General features: G+C 41.8%; 2 protein-coding genes across 3 annotated transcripts in view; one reads left to right on the top strand and one right to left on the bottom strand.

Moving 5' to 3' along the window:
* The window catches only part of nt5dc3 (5'-nucleotidase domain containing 3), a 66282-nt gene that overhangs the window by 21189 nt on the left and 22547 nt on the right, over positions 1 to 22546 (bottom strand). The window lies entirely within an intron of this gene.
* LOC138618995 (A-type voltage-gated potassium channel KCND2-like) overlaps positions 1 to 22546 on the top strand; it is a 32794-nt gene that overhangs the window by 3704 nt on the left and 6544 nt on the right. The gene's annotated exons all lie outside the window — the stretch shown is intronic.

Genomic DNA, 22546 nt, shown 5'->3' with positions numbered 1-22546 from the left:
ATATGCACGATCTGGTGATTGAAGCTGCCACCTCAAATGTGATGCTGCATTGGCCATGCTTTCCATTTCGATTCAAAGCGCAGATGAGAGATGGGTTGTGTAAGAGGGTGCATTATTTATCTTTGGGGAGCAACAAAGATATTACTGCATTCAGCTCGAAGTCCCCTTTGTGTTGCTCAAGATGGACTTGAAAAAGATGTTTTGCCGTGCGAGAACAAAACTGAAATGTCCTTGGTAATGGGGACGTCTCTGTCACTCCATTGTGAACCATGACAGCCCGGCTGACAGATTTGCAACCTGAACTGAAGCCTTATAGTGGTGCAGAATGCTGCATAGTGGACCACCGAGGGAGAGGCTGAATACCCATCACTGAAAGACAAAGTCGTACCTTTCTTACGATCCGTCATTGTCTTGAGGTGTGCTTTTAAAAATATATATCCTAAACAAGCCTGTAGAGCTGAATCATGATTGTCATTATCTACAGATACATTGGAAAGAGGAAAACAACTGTTTTACTACTCTCCGCCAGTAACCTTCAAATGCTTATCTTATCAGGGGAAATGAGGTATTCCGACGGTTTGTTTGGGAACCGGGCATGCAGAAAAATTGATCCATGTCTAACAAATAGTTATTTAGGCCGATATGAATGGGGTAGTCTTTTCATTCGGCGGCAAATAAGCTCTTTAAAGACTAGTGGGGGCGCTACTGGCTGGAACCTCCATTTGAAGCCTTTGAAAGCATTTGATTTCATTCTGATAGTCAATGATGCTTTATGCCTGCATACTATCGTGATGCCTTTCCACTACATATATTTTCAATTTCCCTGACTCGCACCCTGTGGAAGTAAAGACAGTGCCGTGTGTTCTCTCCCCTGCTGATGGCCCATTGATTGTGCTTAAGCAGACGTGCAGACATTGGGAGAGCAGGGGCTCCTGTTCAGAGGCACTTGGCAGGCAGCCTGAATGAAAGGAAAGGGTGCCTAGAGACCAGCGGAGAATCAATAGCTCTGTGCAGCTGCGTGTCATGCCTCTGTGTGTCTACTGCTCTGTGCCACCAAACACAGGACAAGACCCACTTATCCCTTCTTATTTATTGAGCCCAATCTCTGTGGCTGCTTTTGGATACCCAACAAAGAGGAATCTGCTTCTGTCAGAATGCTCTTGGTAAGATCTTCAAGAATTGGGTGACTGGGTGTAAAATATGAGATTATTATCTGCGGGGCTGTGCTTTGCAGTATCTCTGAAAACGGCGATAAAGTCTGAGAGTATAATTTTGTGACTGGATTTAACATTGGCCATTTAAGGCAGCAATAGATTCCAATGTAAAGATGGCGATTCACTTATTAGGCTGGAATCAGATGTTGCAGTGTTTTCTTGCTCTTATTTTTTTCGAAATGATCCACATGGCCGAAGTGAATTAGCCGCAGAGGGAGTTTTTGGTGTTTCAGATCTTTTAAGTGATTTAAGGTGTAATGGAGTGCACTGCTGAGAGCAGCTGTGAAAACGGTGCAAGTCAAGCGCAACCCACAAGGGAAGAGGAGTGTGGAGGACAGGGCTTAGTCTGGCAGAGAGACACACATGTTCCTCTGGACACAGACCGACATTACCTTTGATAGACACGATAGGTCTCGGCTCTGACACAAACAAGCTCTTTTCCAAAGTGCACACAATTTTTCCTCCCTTTCCTCACTTCAGGATCCTTTTTTTCAGTTCAGTTCAGTTCAGTTCAGTTTAGTTTTAGTTCCAATAATGGAGAAAGGATCATTGTAATTCGTGATTTATTTGTGACATTTACTATTGCCCCATGGTGCAACAAACATGCCTGTACACAGCCACTAAACAGATGCAAAATTTATCACCATGTCATTTGTCTGTGCTGCAGCTCCACCCACCAAATACAACTGAAAAGGCTTGACAAGTGAGCCCTATAAACCTCTCAGCATAGGATTTATAAGACAGAGGAAGCAAGGTTAACAGACACGAGGGTCACTGTAGGGCCCATAAACCACCAGAAGTATAACCATTATCATGCTTGCCAGTTTTGACACCTCAGCCCCATGGCAATCAAAGCCTACAATGCAAAGCATTAACTTCATGGTTCAATGTGGTGCAGAGCAAAGCTTTTTGAAGTCCAAGCCCTTCACTGCATGTCAAATGTAATTGAAAAATGTACAGGAACAATATGGAGGGTCTTTTACTTTATCCGTAGTCTAAAGATAACAAATGCATTCTTGATGATGTAGCCGTTGTGTGTTGGATAGGTTACCATGCCCGGCAGGCAATGCAGAGAATCTTCTCCCTTGTTTTTCTTCCTACTGAGAACGACAGTCAGCTAGAACATTTGGTGTGTTTGATTATGTAGCGCAATGGGTGTAATTTTTTGTGTTCAGTGGAATACATTACACCACTTGGCGTTGTGTATGTTATGCACATTATGAAAATCAGCAATCCATTATGAGTGAAGTGATGTATTGCTGTGTAAAACAGAAGTGGCTAATGTGAGATGTGTAGGCTGCCATTAGCCTGTAGGCTCACAGCGCCCCTCCAGGTGCTTTATTGGGGAGGAGAGGTGATGTTAATATGAGGCTGGTATAATGGTCTTGAAGTGACAGGTGACTTAATGAGAGGAACCTGGCACTGAAATGTGTTCTGTACGAGCTCCTTTCTGCCCATGCAAATGACTGAGACAGAGGAGTGAGAGCGAGGGGCGGTAACAGGCAGCCTTCTTCACAGGAGATTAAGATCATTGTGAAAGAAAGAAAGAAAGAAAAAAAAAGACAGAAATGCAGGTTTTTTTTTCTGCTAAATAGAAAATACACAAGCGCCTGCGTTTTCTTCATCCTCTTTGTTTGCTGCAACAGTTTCACAACGGCAGTTAGAGCTTTGAAAGGGTGTTATGGAGGTGTGAGTAGAGTGATTGATTAACATTTTATGGGCATTCACATGTTACAGATTTATTACATCACATTTGTCTGATCTTCTATAGATGGAAACTTCAAAGATTTGTATATGCACCTTAAATTCGATTTAATGATATTATTATATTTTTTTCCCTGGAAAATACAATGTCAGAAAGAAAATGTATTTGTGGTCAGTCAACCCTGAACCGAAAAACAGATTATGGCCAACTGGAAGGTTGATGTGAGGTTACTGTGTATGTGAACTGACTCTAAAAGCAGGCATGCGTCACTGCGGATGGTCAGATTGATAAATAATCTATATGGCAAGGACAAAATGGCTGTCCCCCCATTTGATTCGATTTCTTTGACAACCCGTCTTCGAGGCAGCACCAATAACACTCCTTCCACGTGGGGGATTTTCATTAATTCACTCTGTATGTGCTACATTAAGCGGGGAAATAGACTAGCATGTTCTGCACTTGGGCCTGGGTAACGTAGTGTGAGGATGTAAAATATGGCACCAGTGTTTTTCCCTCTGCTCAGCATTTTTATCTTCTTTCTATTGCGAGCAACGTCAAAGATTAATGGAATTTTCCGGAACAAGATTAAAGTTACTCAGAATGAATGCGGCATCACTGCATTAGGAAATAAGGAGATATGTGAGAAAACACATCACCTCGATTTCATTGTTGTTAGAAAGCATTTGCTCTGCCTGGCTCCACTTCCATCCAATCTAACAGCCCAGAAACCCTGACCCATCTTGATTGAATGAATGAAATGAGGAAATATTGCCTCTTATGTGACTGTGTCCTATCTCGAAAGTTGATATGTTGTAAAAGATATCGAATGTAAAGTGAATGCCACAAGATCAGTGGATCAAATAGTGTGCAAATGATAAACCCAAGTTGAACAGCTATCTCCTCCTTTAGTGCTGCATGGCTTATTTACATACTCAGCATTTACATACAGATGAAAACGGCTCGTCTGGTCATGAAGATTGGTATGCAGACACACATAATGCCTCCTCATCACTTTGTTAAAATGTACAACCGTGTTTTAAATGCAGTCGCTGGAGGTTTAGTGTTCTGATTACACTGTGCTTAGCATTGGATCAATTCAGTTATCATATCTGGATCAATAAAGATGCGTTCTGCAAAGATATATTTAAGAGACGCAAACACACGAATGCAACACCAGAAAATGTGGTTTTGATATGACACTGTGTCACACCGGGGACAAAATCACCAATATCAGTCCTTTCATGATAAATGTGGTGATATCAAACGAAGTAATGTAAGATGCAGCGGAGGACTATGTGTCATGACTGATGAGGTGAATATATTTCTGAATATATTTTCAACATCACCAAAATTACACATTTATTTTTTTCTATTTTTTGTTGTACATTAACTCTCATGCAATATCAAATGTAAGTAAGTTATTAATGGCAAACAACAAAACAAAAACGACTTTGTTTTTCCATTTTCAATTTGTATTGATCCCACTGATGCACATATTGATACCCAAAACAAGACTTAGTGTTCGTAATATTAGTCCCTTGGGTATTTTTTTTTTTTTAAATGTCACTTGAGTGTTGTCAAATTGGTCAATATGTTTCTGGATTTAAATGTTTTATTTGTTTGCAGAGTTTTTTTTTATTTGTCTTAATGTGTGAGCCTTCTAAATGATGAAAGCCTTGAAGACTACAGAGCACTGAACTGTACTGCTCCCTTTTTTACAGGATAGTTTGTCTGTTTTCCTTCCTGCAATCGTTTCATCACTGTGTCTGGCCAGCAAACACCATAAAACCACATGCGGTTTTTAAAACAAATTAAGAAAAGAGATGTCAACGTGTTGATCAGTGAACCTGAGAGGAGCTGGTTTTTGTCACGTTTGGTCAGAGCCATGCGAGCTGTTTCAACCTGTTTCCATTCTTTACACTCGGCTAAGCTAACCAGCTCCAGACTTCTCATCTGAGACCTTCTTCCCAAGAATTATGACAGCATCAGTCATTTCACTCAGGGCCACTAAACAAGAGAGAGAGAGCATTGTCTTCATTTTTAAGACAACGACCACAATCATTCTCAAACTTTAAAAAAGTAGTCATTTTGACCCAAACCTCAATGTTCCTTTAACTGTATTTAAGTGTTTATATCTTCACAAAAGTATAACTTTCCAATTGCGAATCCAAGTCTTTTTTTGTCTCTAAACCCAATGAAACATTAATCATAGCATTGCCACATAATAAAACTGATTTATTTGAAAGACACAGACAAATGATATTGTCCTGCTGATAGATGCATCAGCAAATATGAACGACAGAAATAGACAGAAATGCAATCTTCTTGAGGGTATGGACCACAGACTGTAAATGAAAGTGGACATAGCTTTCGGGTCTGAAAAATTAGGTCAATGCAGAAGTGCCTAAAGTACAATACCACTGAGGGCCACTAGGAGTTGACTCCAAAAAGGCTCCGGCTCCATAGACTCCCATTCAACTCTTAAATACAAAGTCAATAAATTTTTTCCACAAGTTATTGTAGTTTCATCTGGTAAAATCATTCTTTATTATAAGTTTTTGGTCAGTCCATCTGAAAATAATCCCATCATTAGTCGGATATTGGGCCTGAAAAAGCTGGATGTTTGGGGACGTGTCTGTTTAATTGACAAGCCTGTGGTGCAGTCAGGTTTCTGCTATCAGTGAGCGGGGCGTATTATTGTCAGGTTTCCAATCAGATAGAGTCAGATCCATCGCTTGCTCCTCCCCAGCTCATCCAAATCACTTCTGGCTCAAAACTGACTGTCATACATTGGCATTAAGAAAAAAGTCACTTAAACTTTAGAGTTTAATGCATGCAAGTAATTGGTCTTGCACTTGTTGTTTTTGTATAGCTTTTGAACTTATCAAGTAAGCTGCCTTTGTTTCCATGGTGAGCTCTAACATTTTTAATGTCCACTATGCCTACTATTACATTACTCCCAACACTGGCATGTAATGAATGCTGGCTAAGAGAGAAGCAGTTGTTCTTTTATTTTTAGACCCCACTGTTGCTGTGGTAAATACTGTTCATTATGATGCATTTCGCAGATGCTAACCAGCCTTTGCCCCGTCCTTGACCTCGAAATCCAGTTTTGCAACACATGAAAAAGGGATGAAAAAGTTGTGACGAATGTGGTGATGGTTTCACCCACCAGTGCGAGGAGTTTGGGAATGGCGTGTTGCTCTTTCCACCGATTATTTCTCTCAGGCGCATGGGACAGCATAGCAAACACAATATCTTGAAATGGTGCCAGCTTTTATAATGCCAGAGTGTGAGTATCCCTCCCCCTGACATTTGTCTCTTTATCAAAAACACCCCTCAGCCAACAAGCTAACATCTGTGATCAGCAGAGATTCAGAGATTATAGCTAACAGCAATCACCAGTCTGCTGTGTGAACCAAACAGAAACAAAAGAATTCAAAGATTGATGTGGCTTGTGCCTTTCTGACACCTCATTTGAGGAGTGATAGGATTTAACTGAAGATACCGTTTTAAAAGGAAAGCTGCTCTGATTTTAAAGCCTCTCAGCAAAAGGTGAAATGGGAGAAATCCATTCATTTGACAGTTACCCTAGTTTTGAAAGTACCTTCCTTGAAATGCTGCATAGCATACATTCATTTCACAGAGACAGACTTTCATTGTATAACAACGTGTTATGTTTACACCGGTGACTGTCTTGTATCCTGTGAGAGCGTGGAAATCAATACAGACTTTCATGTCCAAGAGACAAACAGAAAGCACAGCTCGTCATTAGATTCAGAGAGAACAATGAAACTTTGATACAAATACATTAATTGAAACTTTGTTTACAGCCATTCATAATACCTGAACACGAGCAGATTTGTGGCAAAGTCATGAATATTGATTCAGCCTGTTATGTCAGCTTGAAGCCTTGTTTTACTCGTCATGAACCATCTCATTTTTTTGTTGGAACTGAGGAATTTTGTGCAAATTTACAGCGCCGGAATGCCACAATAAAAGCTTCTCATGATCAATACTGATCCCACTTGAATGAAATCCATAGTAGTCTCTGTAAAAAAAAAAGTATACAGAGCTCTGTAAAACGCACAAGTGTGGCTTTGAATCGAGCTGCCCATACTAGCCACTGTTAACCCAGTTTCATTGTTGAGTCTTTGCCACAGGCTCCATAGATTATTAGTTTCAGTATGCGGTATGAATGATAAGAGGCTATGTCCCATTTCAGTTTAGGTATAAAGAGCTTCCTCCTGTCTGCCTGGCAGGGTGGTCCTGCTGAGATGAGGGATGTCAGCCTGTCACCCTGACGCATGGCAGCTGTTTCCTGCCTGCCCCAGCTTCTATAAATAGCCAAATATATCACCTAATGTAGGCCATTTGGTCAAACAGAAACTAAACAGGGCATGTGCTCTGGGGCTATATTTTTCTCTTTCACCTCAAACTAATTTCTCATGTGCAGGTGTGTCATCAATGCAGCCTTAATATTTTCTATCTTCTTTAACTGTCTCCATGCAGTCTCACATGGATTGATGACATATTAAGTGGTGATCCTATAGTGCCATTATTTTATGTCAAGTTGAAACCTTCACACACCTTCAGCAGATCATTTTAGCTGATCTAATGCAAGTGCAAGAGTCCTTATAAGATAAATAGTATAAATTATTAGCTATCATTCTGCTATCGATCATTTTAGATGGGAGACTGTAAGGAAAAAAAAATGCCAGTTACTACCAAATAGTTACTTCTTAGGTCCCTGTATCCTGGTAGTGATGACAGTAAATAAACTATTCCAATAAAAAAAAAAAAAAAGGCATTGTTTTTTTTAGTTTTGTGTGATTGTTTTGTGTTTGTTGCTTGTTCTGATCAAAATTTCAATCACATATAGCCCTATGGTGCAATTAAATTACCACAAACTATGGTCTTAAAAAAGTACCGCAGTGTTAAATCAACACTTTAGTGTCATAGCCTCGAGAATTGAGCTTTAAATCTTCAGAAAGAGAAATGATGATGATGGTTTTATTGTGCCCGCCTGTTGTAAATTCAGAGCTGTTTCATGACAGGTGGATGGTATCACATATCAGTGTCTTTCTCTTGTCTGTTTTTAAAGCACAATTTACTCTCCTGCTGTGATAAACCAAGAATATTTTCTGTCAGGTTTCTAAATAAAAACAGCAAACATTGTTTAAGCCAATTTATGTGTGGCTTCATGAAGGGCAAAGCTGGTCTGTCAGTCAGTCCACCACTTTGGTCCAAACTGAAACATCACTATGGTGGGATGGACATTAAATGTTTAGCTCATTTGAAAGTTTAAATCGGTTACATCTGATAGGGAAGAAGGAGAGATAAAGCAACGAGCAGAGACAGAAAAAGGACCTTACTGGGAGAAATGAAATTGCAATGTAAAACAATGATATTTTGGAAAACTAAGGAGGCTACAATAAACACTGTAGATAGATCCATATGACTGGCAGCCCAAGACTGGATTGCAGCCCCTCAACCACTGCCTTCACCACACATACCTGAACTATGAGAATTATTCTGTTTTTGGACTGAGTGCATGCTTTGTGTGAGTTTAAAAATTACAAATCACGAAAAACAAACAGTTTTGCAGTGGCTGCATGCAAGATATTATTTGTGCTCAAGGATTTTTAAATCTTAAACAATTTTAGAAACATAGGAGACCGCACCCAGGATGACAGATTTTAAAAAAAAAATTTTTTTCAAAAGAATATTAGACAATACCGCCAAGACACACCCACTAGGCGTTTATACGATCTCAGAGTAGCGATTCCAGGAACTTGAGATCTCACAGAAACTCGCGAGATCAAACGTGAGTTCAGCGCAAACGCTGATTCCGAAGCTACGAATGAGAAGCTGACTTCATTCCTTGGTCTTTACGATTACGGCCGAGACACATTCGTTTTTAATGGTTGTAACACATACTGTCATAGAAGCGTCGCAAATTCCAAATAGTAACATCTAAAAATATCCATAACACTCCAGCCTGAACCACAGCAGCAGTTAAAAGTCTAAACAATAACCTATATAAATCCAGCTTCACCATCACAGCAGACAAGAGCAGCTGCAGCTCTGCTCACAACGAGAAGCTGAATACTGTCGGGGATCGGCCTTTTAACATGAATGAGCACTCAATGCACAACGTGTCACATCATCTCTAACTCACGTAATATCTGAGAGTCATAGCTGGCATGGACCAACACACTGCTGTTCACGAGGAGCTGGATGCAAACAGACATAATGGCTCACAGCGAACGGAAGAAGAAGAAAACTATTGCGTGGTAACGCAAAAGTAGTTCTTGAGAAAGATCCTCCCGTGACCCTTCAGGGCCTCCGTAGCTGTTTACACCTGCATGCGCTATGTTTTACCCCGCGAAACTAAAGACAAGAAACAAACCTGTGGATAAAATAACGACTGAGAAGATGGAATCAGAATTGCTTATACATTTTGCATTACGAGCCGCAGGTGAATTAGAAATAAAGTTTCATTTTAGTCTCTAACTGTGTTAGTGCAAGCTACTGCGACAAGTTAACATTGCTGTCATCCGTATACAGGTGGAGGGTCTCCCCCTCTGTGACGCCTGTATTCATTATAAATGTAATCATTTGTATTCTTTCTCTGACTTTCCACATGGAGATATCGATGCATATTAATAGTACTGAGCTTTAGGCTTGTACAAATGTTAGTGATACTCCCGGGTCAGCTGGCTCTCATTGGCTGTTACATTTTTCTGCTCTGTATTCCCTCGCTGTTCTCTTCACACCCAAAGGTTTTAAATCGTATTATTAGGGAGACTCTGCTCCAGTCTGTAATATTAAGATGACGTCTCTAAACCTTTGGTAGCAGATAATCAGTTCAGACCATCCTCAAACCATGAGTGTCCCCACGATTGTCGGAGGAGCAAATACCAGAATCTAAAGTTGGTCCAATTAGAGTACGATCACACTCGATCCTTGTACTTGAAGTGGGCGGATGTGTGTAGTATTTGGTTTTGTTGTGTGGACATGGATGGTGGTGTGATGTGACAGACATTCCCTGTAGTGACGTAACAGTAACATTAGCTGTTAAACACCAACATGTTAGCGTGCTGACGAGTTGTGCAATGAAAATACATGTTAAAATAAATAAAATGTGTTTGGGTTGTTGTGTAAATGCTTATAGATGGTAAGACCTTTAATTTCTGGTTCTAATATCATTGAATGACTTCCACGTATGATTGCGCTGTCACTGATCGTCACTGCTAAAAGACATCTTGTGAATGTTGATTCATTCACATATTACGGAAGCATTAATCATTCTGCTGAGCTTTATTCAAAGTACCCATGTGGGATGCCGGTGTTCCCCTGCTGATGTGTCACCTGTGACACCCACCATGTGCTTACATGTCATACAACAGGATCACATAGAGGGAAGTAAAAAGGGTCAGGTATTGTCCTCAAGTACAATTTTAAAGTACTTGTACTTCACTTACAGATTAATACACCCCACAGCGTATAAAATATGTTAAAAGTAGCCCCACATCCCCAGCAACATTAAAATACTGCTCACACATTAATGTATCAGTAATTCGATTCCATTGATTAAAAAAAAAACATAACAATAACAATTTCTGAGGGACGACTGAATTATCTTCTACATTTTTTTTTTTAAACATCTGACCAGATCCTCCCAAACTGTAGACATGAACATTTCAAAATTCAAAAAGCTTTTTTTTTAATAGTGTCATAATTTTATTTTAAAGCCTTCATGCAGGTAGGAAAGACACACTGCAGGGGGTGAGTTAGGTTTACAACTGACAAGGTCGCACCAGGTAAGCACATTAAAGCTGAAGATAAAAAAGCAAAATGACAAATCCTAATCCTATTTTATCAATACCCTCTGATGCTGTTCTGGTTGGATTTCATAGACTTAAAATGACAACATTTTAAAAGCTTTATTTGTTATAGGACGCATGGTAGCTCCTGTAGATTGTTATGTTTGTCTAGGTGTTGCTGTCGCACAGGTTCAGCTCCCATCTAGAGGATTTCCTGCCTGCGTGTCTCACTGCAGTTGTCCTACACAAGAGTATCGTAACTGCTTAAGGATTGCATTTCCATGTGGGGATTTTCGCTTCTTTTTCAAGGTATTAGTGGAAAACCGTAAACAGTTTATTATTATTTGTATTTTTCCCCTGGCCAATTGTCCGTAATCCCTGAGGAAGAGCTTAAGAGTTAGATTTCTGGCATGCACGGCCTTATCTTTACACAACGGCCACAGACAAATGGAATGTATCTCGCTTTGACTTATAGGCCAAAAGGCAAAGACAAGTGAGCTGAGCAGAGAAGAGAGCTGCCCAGACAGTTAACATTAATAAAGCCGGACACTGCAATCAATTTCAGATCCAGCTTGGTCTCATTTACTTGCACATACTGAATCGCTCTTACAGGTATGGAAACACTCGTGACACACACGCCATTTGCATTACTGATGTATCCGCTGGTTGCGTATGTGGTGGTGTTGGATGCTCTGCTCCTTGCTGTCCTCTGGAGGTCACAGAGGAATCACGCCTCAGCATCCAGGGAGACTGATCCGGCATCAACCTCTCCAATGTGACATTCAATTACCTCCAAAGGTGAAGTGGCCTCATTCGGCTCCAGAAATCAATTTTGCATGGACTTTCCTGCAGTTTGCTCCTCCACGACGTTGTGTACACGTGTTAGCGACAGAAAACAAGCTGCGGTGCCGTTGTTCCAACTCCTATCGTCTTTTCTATGAAATGGCATCCATCAAAGTTAATGGGCTGTAATCATCACCACAAATACACTGTCACACGTCCCACTGCTCGCTCCCGAGTATTCAACTTCCAGTCAATGGGATGTAAAGAGTGACAAGCATGAGGAACACAATTTCCCATATCATTAACAGTTCCAAGTGGGAATCAGAGGAGAATCCAAAAAGTTTTTCAGATTTGGACTCTGTTTTCTCAACAGTTTTGGGGATTGCAGAGGAGACACATTTATTAGATGCGCGTGAGGCACACAGTCAATACTACTGCCGCAGTGATTCAGGCGCCCATCAACATTGTCATTTTGTGAAATAATTCTTATTAAAGTATGTCACTCGCTACCGACAGATCTGCTGTGCGGTAGATAGATTAGTTTCCCAAGCAGCAGATTCTGCCAGCTTCAAATCAAGAGTTCAGCGTGCGTCGAATATCTACTTATCTCCAGGCTGTATGCTGCTGGACTTCTGATTATATGTCACACAGATGCACACACACACACACACACACACACATACACACAGATTTGTGCAGATGTCCTTGTTAGAACATTGTATTGACTTCCATTTGTTGTGAGCAGCGTAACCTTAACCCAACCTGAACTCACACCTTAACCTTAACCAGGATCCAGAAATGATGTTTTTCCTCATTAGGACTGAGATTTGGTCCCCATGAGGACTACTGATCCCGACAAAGTGGGTGTTTATACTGGAAAAGGTACCAAAAACATGAACACACACACACACACACAAACACATACAGACTAGTGTTTCAGTGCCTGTTTGGCAGAGCTCCAAGAAGAGTGTCCCCGATGCATTTGGGTGTTTGATAGGATGTTTTAGAGGTAGCATCCCCAAAAGACAATTTTCAAAGCTCAACAGATGGAGAAGTCCAATTAGAAAGCGGGTGACTGGATGGGGAAAAAATGGGAGATGAATGTTTCTCTCTCCCTCAGGACAGACAGCTAATCTTACAGTACAGGTACCAAACCAACATCACATGTTTGGGAGGGAAACATCCAAAAAAGACAGATATAAAGGATGAAAAGGATATGGGGTGGTGTGAGTGGAGCTGTGATTTGATTTCTTAACACTACACAGTCAAAGAAAAAGACAGTGAACATGATACAGTTTGCTCACTCTACATCTACAGTATGTATAAATATCTCCTTCTGTTGTCTGATTCTTCAAGGGCAGATGTCCCACAAAGCAATTGCCTTGCCATCAGCCAAGACCAAAAAAAAAGGGAGAAGAAATGAAAAAAATGCTTAAATATAGCAACCCCCTGGGATGGGAGAAGGAAGGGCGTGCTGTAGTGTGATTAAAATGAATAACCTTCATTCAGTCATGATTGTTAACGGTATTCGAATGTGCTGTCGGTGGTGGGGGCCAAAGTGGTGCCTTTACTCCGCCTGTCCTCAGAGTTTTTACATCATTATTCATCAGGGGGCCTGTCCTCTGCAGTGATGAAGATGTTGAAGTTATAAATAATGGGAGTTGTGTCATGAAGTATGCACTGGCCCAGGGTCAGTTTAATTCAGGCTAAAGCCACCCCTGCTGTGAACGCAGACATGGCAATAAACCCGCTGATGACCGGGTAGATTGTAGGGATACAAGACCAATTTTCACTGGCAAAATGACCTTTTGGTTGTGTTGTTGTTGTTGTTGTTGTTGTTGTTGTTGTTGTTGTTGTTATTGTCATGGCCTGTGGTTATTATTTTTCATGTCATTTTTTTATTTGACAGGCGAAGTCTTGTGGAGTGAAATGGAAAAAGTAATGATGTCCCCATGCTTATGAAGTGCCGCGGTGCAGGTGGGGTGATGGTAGATAGGGCTGCAGCTCGTAACTCTGCTCTGCCCCAGAGGCCAGTCAGCAGCTGTTAGAGAAGATGCAACTCTTCCCAACACTTCCCCACAGGTTCTCGCTGGTTACTGGTACCCGCTGTTATCTGGGCTCGCTGCTGTCGCCAGTCTGGCTGCTGTCCACACTCCCTGAGAGAGCGCTCAGTACATTTTTACGCTTCGCCACTCTTTCTGTCTCATCCCAACCTCCGCTATTCCCCTCCGTTTCACTGTGAGATTTTCAAGTGTCCCTTTGAACTCACAGCTGTTTTTTGTTTTTTTAAACGCCTGGAATTTGTACCTTGATGTTTGTTTCAAAGACACTCTCTGAGGAATTTAAATTACTTTAGTGGTTATGACAAATATTCTCAGGCCAATTCTGCATTGAGTTAACTACCCTCGATGTGTGTGTGTCTTTGTAAGTACAGGAAGCCAACCTGAATGTGAGGGGCTGCAGCTGTTTGGCGTAAAAAGCTGATATAGACAAATTAAAGTTGCAGCTCAAACAGAATTTAAAAGTTTTCTGGTGTTGTGTGTGTGAAGAAACATGATCCTTTCCTCCAACATGTAGTATCCTCCGGAGACCTTTGACTTTCCTCCAAACTCTGAGCATTCTTGTTTTTGCTTTTTTATCTTTTGTTGTAACATTAACCTGCTCATAGGTCGCAAAATGATGCCTAAATAAAAAGTCAGATATTAAAGTTCCTTTTTGGATATGGAAATAGTTAATCACATTTTCTGGAGCTTTCAACCCAGCGAATTTTTCAGTCGTCATGACGATGGATCAGTCGATATGTGAGCTCAGTTGCGATGTCAAAACATTTTGACAGATTTCAGCCTCTCAAATGTGCTGCTTTGTGTTCTGTAATTGGAAATTAAATAACCTTTGGGGTTTGAACAGTTGGTCAAGACATCACCTTCAGCTCTGGTAAATATTGATGGACATTTTCAATTATTTTTCGACATTTTACATTCAGTAGTTTAAACAGTTGATAAATTAAATGGTTGCTCTATTTAATGTTACATTTCCCTACAGTTGGGGGACTTTTGACAGACAGATTGAAAAAAAGAATGATCCAAATTGCCCGACTCCCATAAATACAACTCAAAAGTATCTTTCATTAAACCCCCTCTGGTGAATTGACTGGTAAATTTCTTCTTCTTTCAAACCCCAAACAGTTCAAGGCTTTATCTTATAAAGTCTCCGTGCCCAAGCACAGATGACCCTAATGGCACCCGTGTGACATAACCAGGGGTTATACTTGATAAAGCTCCTCGAGATGCACAGAAAATGTTACACAACATTGTGAAGAAACACAGTCTTCATCTGTAGAGTTGGTGGAGTGCCCCTTTAATCAGTAAAACACTCAAGAGATTAAGTGATGCTGAAAATAATAATTAAATATAGGCCTAAAAGTGGTGCTTCAGTTATAAAACATATAAATGTTTCTTTACGCCTGGTGCAATATTACCAAGAGCACAAATTCATTCATTCCAAATCCGTTGACACTGTATCTTGCCATTAAAAAGCAGATTTTGAGATACTGCAGCTCGTGAATGCACACGCTGCAGACTTAGAGTTAAGGAGCCATTTGGTGGAGGAAGCTGATATCCAGCGGCTGCTCTGTGTGGAATCGCACATCAAAGTTAATCTTGCACCGTCTGCTCTGGCACTGCCGAGCACTAATCTGCTGTCAGTGTGATGAGGCTCCTGGACCAGTTCCCCCTTTCCAACACAGAGGCACTAATCCACACAACCTTTCACGTTTTTATTTTCACATTGTCTGTCACCTGACCAGACAACAAAGGTCACAGGGGTCACTTTGAAATCTCATGGTCAATACTGGTCGAGCAGCAGCGCACGTTCTTGTGCACATTATGTTTCAGTAAGAGGCAAATTTGTCAGCATCCTGACTATACTAAGTGTACGAATACTACTACTAGGCTGCTACTGTTATTACCAAGGGTATAAGCTTATAGGTTTATGGAGGACCTGAGTGCAGTAGTAGCGGTGGCGGTCATAGGGTGGAGAGCAGTTATTTCACAAAAAACTATTGTTCTCACATGGACTTTTTTCGATGATGATAGTTATTTAAAAAAAATTATGTGTGCCATAAAAATAAGAATCTTTAAACAATGGCGAAGGTTATAGTGAATGGATTTGAACAGACTCCCTAAGTCAGTCTGTATCCATCATCTGTAGGGGACAGGCATGGATAAAATTTTTGTTTTATCTAATCCATACTCTAATCTGTCCTCAATACTTTTATTGGCTCTTTTTCAATACAAAATAATTGTTTTGGGTTTTATATTATCATTTTAAAAAAGGAATAATTTTGGGCAGGATAACTATTGTATCTTCAGAAGCAACAGTCACGTTTACAACAGAGTCACTTAAACTCAATAATATCTCAGTAATATTCCTTAAAATACCGAGTGAAGTTTAGAAACAATAAAGAGCACAGACAGCAGTTAAGATATGTCCTTTCTTCCTCCTGTCCTCTCTCCCTCATCTTCTTTTCTGTCCTGCTCCTGTCCTCTGTCCTTCCTCCTGTCCTCTCTCCCTCATCTTGTCCACTCTCGCTCCTCCTGTCCTCTGTCCCCTTCCCTCTGCTATAGGTAGAGGGAGGGGGGGCTGCTGTCTCAGCCAATATGGTTAAACAATTTGACCAGTTTTAATAAACATTATAACTAAACTCAACTCAACAGCCAGACATTTCTGAGATCGTGTCTAAAATCGAGGCTAACCTTCTTCTTCTTTAATCAGCAGGTGGGAACATGGATCTGGTCGTGAGAAGCTGTAGCATTTTTTCAGAGAGAAACAGTCTAAACTATCCACACACTGCACTGCGACGATCACGCAGCTGTACTGTTAACTTTATGCTGTACTCCCGTCGCGGGCCTCACTGTCACAGTACCACAGTGCCATTAAAACACGCTGCGCCAACGTGTTATAATGGAAAGAAAAACCCTGACCACTGATTTTTTTTTTTTTTTAATTGATCATCTCTACAATTCCTAGTTGTCACCTTTAACCTCGCCTCAGCCCTTTACATGCCAGAGGTGAGGCAAGTTGCTGCCTGCTCGATCAAAGCTGGCTGTGTTCAAGAAAATGCCACTGCTCTATCGCCTGCATGCCGATTAACCCGTGATGAATACGGAATGAGTTCATTAGCATAATCGCTTGAGTGCCTGATGATTTCATTTTATTATCACGTTCTCTTATAATCCATAGCTCTGGCGCCCCTTCATGCTTCCAACCCCTCTTTCATGTTCCTTTGCCCTCCTCATTCAGCCACGAAGCAGTGTAATTGCATTATCAAAGTATTATACTGACGTTATGGGAATATATTTTTAGCCCCTGGCTTTCTGAAGTTATGCAAGAGAGGATGGGCAGAAATCTAAACATGGAATGACAAATGAGACCCCGAGCCATGTTTGAGTCAGTTTACCTTGGTTTCAACCTGTCCTGACTGATCAAAGACTCGCATCTTCCAGCCTTCCCTCTGACACACACATTATGGATCTTATATTTGCATGCTTGCTGGGTAACATGTGAATCTGTGGGTCCATGTAGACACTCAACCCTCATAACACTTCTATTGATATAGAGCATCCATTCATCTAGTAATTCAAAGATAGTGCCACAAGGAAATGGTTGCAATCATGACGATGAGGAGCTGAAGTAAAGGTGACTTGGCATATAATAGCTGGGGAGTAGGGCTGCTTTTTTGCATAGGACAGCAGTTGGTTCTCAAGTGTCAGCAGGTGTAGACCGAGAGGAGCAGAAGAAAAGAAAAATGTCAAGCAGGGCTGTGCTAGCACTGCATGATAATAGAAAAGGAGGAGAAAAAGAAAGAGATTGAAGCGTTTCATCTCCAGCTCATAGTTAGAGGCATGCAGGTCCAGGCAGAGGAAGGGTGAGTCAAAGTCAGGAACGGTAGAGCGGCAGAGAGGAAAGCTTTTTATCATCCCTGACTCTTAAGAAGATCTCCCAAATGAGAGAGGGCGTGCATGCTAATGTCAAAGCCGCCGTGATAACTGGCCGCCCGGTTTTAGGGGGTGAGGGTTAAGCTGGGATTTGGAGGGCTGAGGGAATACATGTTTGATATGTGAGCGAGACGGAGCTGAGGTGCCTTTGCCAGAACTATACGTGAGGGATTATTCTATATGGTCTATCGCTGTCTGCATGGCTAAAAGAGAGGAGTTTCACTGGTCTTTATTGGGTCTATGTAGTTCCTGAAACTCCGGGGGAAAACGTTCAGCCGCAAGATCAAAGCTTCATTGACACTGCTGCACCACAAAGTCTTCATTTACAATGCACTAACACCGACCGGCATGTGCACTCTATGGATGTTTCCATGAACTTCACATGTCAACCTTCAGCTGCACCCATCTCCTCTCATAAATCTGCTGAAGCTGCGTCTCAGCTGGATTGTGGAAAGCTTTAAATAAAGGATCTTTCACATCTCCTCCACACTTCATTTTTACTGCAGTTCAACATCCAGTCAGAACAATGTAGTCTGCGGCGTTCACCTATCTCAAAGTTGTCCTTCCCTGTAGCTATTGTTCACAGTTCCTCATACTCCAGCGCTCTTGTTTTTCCTACCACACGCGTTACACCAGTCAGTGCGGTCCTCTGGCTCCCTCCTATCTCTGCTTTCCCATCTCCCCATTATGTTGTGTAGTTCTGCCAGCCTCTCCTTCTCTCCCTTATCACCTGCAGTGAAAATCTAGCGGGCTAATCCAGGCGCCTGTGGGATTCCCCTCTCTATAATGATGTATATCTGAGAGGATAGCATCAGAGCAGAGTCCTATCAGCCCACACACTCTTAATCCCATCAGTCTTTGGTGTCCAAACCCAAGAGAGGCAGCATTTCGAATGTTGAGCTGCCGGGCTGTAGCCAGAGATGCAGCGCAGAACATCAAGAATGATAGTTTGTGTTTAGGGATCATGTTGGAGATCATGTCCATTTATTGTGTTTCAGATGCTTGAAACCTCGTGGTATATCTCCCAGCATTGCGGCAGTACATCCGGTAGCTGCACCACTGCACCGAAACATTGTTGCAGGGTAGTAGCCCCTAGTGATGCTGCCAGTCTATCTGGCATCACAAAGATTTTACTTTCACTGTTTTACAGTCTGTTCATGGTGGAGGTAGATAAATACAGAATGTGCTTAATATTTCAACATGCTGACCAAAACAGATGCACATGTGGTACATTAATATAATAAATATATGATACACCGGAGAGAGTTTTGCTTTGTTTATCTGTAAACACAGCAATAATATATTTTCCATCTCTCTTTTCTCACTCCGTGGTCAGATTCTCTGCCTTTTAGCTCAGAGAAGGATGATCAGAGCCTTTTTCTCTTGTTTTTACCAACTACATTTTTATGAGGGCTCTTAATATGACATAACCACCCTCGGGACCTCTCCTGTAGCACTCCATAAATCTTGCAGTCTTCACAAATACAACCCGAGAAAATTTATATCTTCTTGTCACTCATGTTAGTATGCCTTCATGACATGCAGGGCACTATAATCCATTTTCTTCGAATTCTCAATTCATAGTTCATTGCGTGATGGAGTTCTGGAGGAAAATTACATTTTTTTCCCGGTACATCTATTATTTAACTGTCAGCAAGGATGAATATTGTGCTCTTTCAGCCTGGTGGAGAAGGTACAGAGGGCCGTATTGTTGCGCAGCATTGCTCCATTTGCTCCTTGTCATGACTTGTAAAAAATTGAGCCTTTCTCGGTTGGTCAGAGCAATGTGGAGAGCAGTCTCTGTTAGAAAAGATTTTAATGCCGTGTTCACCCCTCACACCCTTTGAGCTTTACACGTCACATCACACCCCGCAGGAGATGTCATCACGTTCGGGGTATCAAATACTGGTGACCTTGCCACTGTCCCGTCATCCCAGCACAGTTTTAATGCCTCCCCGTGTCATTATCAACTTTTGATTGGTACAGTCAGTGACAGTATCAGAATAATTGACAGGTTGTGGTCTCGCAGGTTTGGAGGGCTTGTCTGTGCTGTAGGAGCCATTGAACTGTGAAACTGAGCTAGTGAATTACCTCAGGAAGCACTGATTGGGAGTCGCTCTGCAATGAGATGTGCAGTGAAGGTCAGACAGAAGCGTTGCATTCACAGAATTATCAAAGATACGCAGAGGACACTCGATGCGGAGAGCATGTTTGTAATTTACCAATCTAATCTTTCTGAAATGCTAAAATACATCATGTTAGTCTTAAAGTGGTTGACGCAGACATATTTTTCTCAATGAGGTGCTTTCTGGTGAGGTGAATGTCTTGTTTTAGCAAGTTCACTGTGGCTCTCAGTATGATTATTCATATACCTCCACATAATACAAATGCTGAGTGGGATGTGAAGTTGAATCGTGGAAGAAGGTGCAATTGAATTTAATTTGGGATTGAGATGATCCGATTGCGCTCCCCTCAGTAGTTATTGCCATGAAACAACATGCATAGATGGTGCGTGAGATAGGACAGTGTGCTTAATTCATCTTCATTCTAATCAGCTGATGAATCAAAATGGGTAATGTATTAATCTAATTAGTTTCATTCCACTTGCTTCTCATGGAAATATCAAAGTGGAGTAGATCAAAGTGCAATTTGATAAAAGAGAAATTGTATGTCTTTACCGTGACAGATTTAATAGGATGTCACCGCACAGTCCAGCAGCTTCAGGATCCTCAGCACGAGTTTTCTTCTTTTCTGCACCTTGACCTTGATCGCTTATCAGTGGAACTGAGTCCTGGGAGGCGTTTTGAGTATTAGCTGTTCCCTTTGCTTTTATTAATATATTTTTAGTACAGTCACTGCTGCAGGAGGTGAGCTATAGTTTCACGGTTAAACCCGGGAAGTGGAAGTTAGGGGTAGCATGACAGAAGTGGATGACTGGATTTTAAAGCTGTCGACAAAGCCTCCTCAGCTGGGAGATCTGCCACAATCCCTCTTGGATTGTCAGCATTGCTAAGCTGTTGCCAATGATCTCAACTGGAATGTAAGTTGATGGGACAGCAAGACTTGCTTTAGACCTCTGTGCTTACATCAGAAACTTGAACCTGTGCTTAGTAAAGAAGGGTTTGTACGTTTCATAATGTTGCCGTTCTCCTGTAACACTTTATTTGTGTGCAGCAGACACAGCGGTGCAAGTCACCAGGGGTCAGGGTCGACAATTTAAGTTCACTTTACCTGCAAAGATTTCATTTTGTTTTGTTTAAAACTAAAGGACCTGCCCGGTCTCTGAGAAGAGGAATAAACAAATGACGTGTCTGTAAAGTCATCCAGATATCTATTTATTTTTTTTTTTTTTCTTCACTTCCCACTAACCAGATGGCATTCAGATTTCAGACGCAGGGTTCTGGAAGACAATCAAGGAACAAGATTGCTTTTTCAGGAAGGGGTATTGGTTTAACTAGATGTCAAATTAAAGGCCCTTTCACGCACACAAACACTGACACACGCATACACATGCACACAAACAAACGAGTGCATGTTCTCGTGTCTGCCCGTGTGTGTGTGTGTGTGTGTGTGCGCGTGTGTGTATATATATATATATATATATATATATATGTTGCAGGCGTGTCCATGTTTTCGGGTGTCGGCGTCCGGTGTGAGGCGGTGAGGTCATGTACAGAAATCTGTCTCCGCACCCCCCTGGTGGAATAGCGCACCGCTTTTAAGGTCAACCGCACAAAACTCTGCCGCGCAGGTTGATACAGGGACTCATGAATGTTTGATTGGTCTATTATCCAAGTGAGGCGGGGACATTCATCCCCCGGTTTTGGAATTCAAATATTCCTTTTTGTCCGACATTTCTCCCACGACGTCTGAGTTTCACTCCGTCACCGTGCCGGGCTTCATCTGCAATGCTGTCATCTCACCGTAGGACAATTCCACCGAATGCGCTGCTTTCAAAAGCAGCACGAGCACGAGCACCAGCACAGTGTGGTTTCAGGTGGGTGGAACTGGGGAATTGATACTCAGTCATTCCGACATTCCTCTTCCTCCCTCTGCAGTGAGGATAAGAATCTGGCCATCCATCTTTGTGTCTCACCCATGTCAGCTTGGGGTAGCAAACGTGGGTACCTGGTAGTCAGAGACAACAAGAACAAAGAAGGAACATTACTTTAATCTGTCGCTGCTGTTAATTCCTACCTCTGCCATCATCCGGGAGGCAGCGCTTTGTGTATCTCAGCTTCCCCCTTATGAACAATCCATCACTGTTAGTGCTTCTCTCCAGAGTGCTCTTGCTCCTTTTTTTCCCACCTGCTCACCACTGCGCTTTGCTTTCGAAAGGCGACATTGCACTAAAAGGGCGGCAGTACATTGTATCGCCCACCTGACGTGGCAGCATCTCGCCACTCCTCCCATTGGAATTAAACATATGTGAGAAGTCACACTCATGTAAAGGGAAAGCTGCATTTTTTTTTTTATATTACATCTTTTTATAGGCTTTCAACTGGACATCCAGGATGTATAATTGACAGCTGCTACCAGGCTTTGTCCGTGATTACATAGGAATATGTCTTGACCTGTAATGAAGTGTAAAACTAATGACATCTGCGTGAGATTAGTCAACTTGAAAGCAAACTGTTGTACATGAAGCCCCATCAAGCGTGATATTAAAATGTCCACTTTTACATCTTTCCACCCAGGCTCAGTAAAAGCCCCGGCTGCTGGGCCCAACGTGATGGAAACCTGAAGCTAATGACTCAGGCAGACGGCTGTGGGCATTAGACAACTTCATTTATGAAATAGTCAACCTCCCGTGTAGCGATACATTCACATTACCGTGCCTCACTTGAGAGACGCGCTGCTGTCACAGCCGCCGAGCAGTGCTGATGTCCCTTCCTACCTGCATTCATCTTCCTCTCTGGGGGTAATGGTCTTCTTCGGTCATTTGCGCATTAAGTTCTCGATCATTCATCTTGCCCACCTGCAATCCTGTGAACTGCCGGTCCTCCGCAGCACATGAAG

This window comes from Brachyistius frenatus, unplaced genomic scaffold, assembly GCF_029030835.1.
Source record: "Brachyistius frenatus isolate BFR_SWC_R1_liver_20210118 unplaced genomic scaffold, ASM2903083v1 Contig_19, whole genome shotgun sequence".
NCBI classification, from domain to species: domain Eukaryota; kingdom Metazoa; phylum Chordata; class Actinopteri; family Embiotocidae; genus Brachyistius; species Brachyistius frenatus.
Note: the sequence above shows the minus strand (reverse complement) of the source record. Positions and strands in the feature narration are given on the sequence as shown.